The sequence below is a fragment of the Sinocyclocheilus anshuiensis genome, unplaced genomic scaffold, assembly GCF_001515605.1.
Source record: "Sinocyclocheilus anshuiensis isolate Anshui unplaced genomic scaffold, SAMN03320099.WGS_v1.1 scaffold1014, whole genome shotgun sequence".
NCBI lineage: Eukaryota > Metazoa > Chordata > Actinopteri > Cypriniformes > Cyprinidae > Sinocyclocheilus > Sinocyclocheilus anshuiensis.
This window is the reverse complement of record NW_015540943.1, coordinates 652,133-653,658: the sequence shown is the minus strand read 5'-3', so window position 1 is coordinate 653,658 and position 1,526 is coordinate 652,133. Positions and strand designations below refer to the sequence as shown.

Genomic DNA, 1,526 nt, shown 5'->3' with positions numbered 1-1,526 from the left:
ATATATATATATATATATATATATATATATATATATATAAAAAAAGTTGCTATTGCTCATACTAAACTTAGTCGCGATGTAACAGAATTAAACATGTATTTTCTTCAGTCTTTTATTGTGACTTCCATCCAAGTGAAACTATCAAAAAAGACAAAAAGGGCCTGTCCAAATACCCACATTTGCGGTCTTTGCACTTACAGGTATTTCCTGTATTAAGTGAGTATGAAGACCACACAAGTGTGTGTAGAACTTTTCATTACCCGATGGGATGCAAGAGTTTACAGAGTTTTATTTTGATTTGCATTTTAAAATAAACTTCTAAATGTCTACTCAGAAGTCCCTATGTATAACACAATTTAATTATATCATGGTGTTTCTAATTAAGTGATAAAGAGCAGTTGCACACGTTTAACAAAATACATATCTTTGCAGTCTGCACCAATAAAATGTGCAACATTTTACATTTAACTACCAAATTATATGTAATATCTAATTGTTATTGATATTTAACGTGCACTGGAAAGGTTTCCGCGACATCTCTGCAAAAGTGATGCATGATGGGATATGCTTAGTCTCGAATACCACTCCGAAGTGGAATTAGTGTGCATTAAAGGCACTGCACTTTGGCATTTTTAAGATCTGGGACAGTCTTGCACACTTACTTCCTGTTGCGTACACATGCTCTCAAGTGGCCAAGGCCACAAGTGCAGGTATTTGGACAGGCCCAAAATGTAGGGCAGAGAATTGGTTCCACTCATTGGTTGTCGATTGGATGGAGGCAGATCTGAATGCAAGCTTGCAGTCAATTGTAAGAAAGGGGCAGAGTTTTTGAGGATGATTGAAGAAGTCTGACGTATGTCACAGTAGAGAAAGTCTGTCATTTAACCAGAAGATCAAAATGCATTAGCGCATTAATTAACGTTACCTAAAGGGACCTTATTGTAAAGTGTTACCCTAAAATCAAATAAAATAAATTAAAGCTAAATACAAATCTAAAAAAAAAAAACCTAATAAATAGACAAAAGCACAATTACTAAACTAAAATGAAAAAAAGTATTAAAGGGTTAGTTCACCCAAAAATGAAAATTAGGCTGCGTTTTACTCACCCCCGAGGCATCCTAGGTGTATATGACTTTCTTCTTTCAGACGAATCCAGTCGGAGTTATATTAAAAATTGTCTTTGATCTTTCAAGCTGTTTAATGCCACTCAGCGGGTGTTGCATTGCTTCAGTCCAAAGTAACTTAAATAAAAATCGCCCATCCATAAAAAAAAAAGTGTCTCACACGTAGTGCTGGGCGGTATACTGGTTCATAGCGAATACCGGTTTTTATTTTTGTTATGATATGAATTTTGAAAATACCGCAATACTGGTACATGTCACTTAAACAACATTCGGAACGCGACACTGTTTGAAAGGGGTGTTGCACTGTGGTGAGGGAACAGCTGTATGTGTTACTAAGCGTGAAAGTTCCAAAACTGAAGCTGTAGAACTAATAGAACGTGATGACACAGAAGAACTCATCCA

General features: G+C 35.7%; 1 protein-coding gene across 2 annotated transcripts in view; it reads right to left on the bottom strand.

Moving 5' to 3' along the window:
* Nucleotides 1–1,526, bottom strand: part of LOC107689723 (ATP-binding cassette sub-family D member 2-like) — an 18,842-nt gene that overhangs the window by 8,719 nt on the left and 8,597 nt on the right. The window lies entirely within an intron of this gene.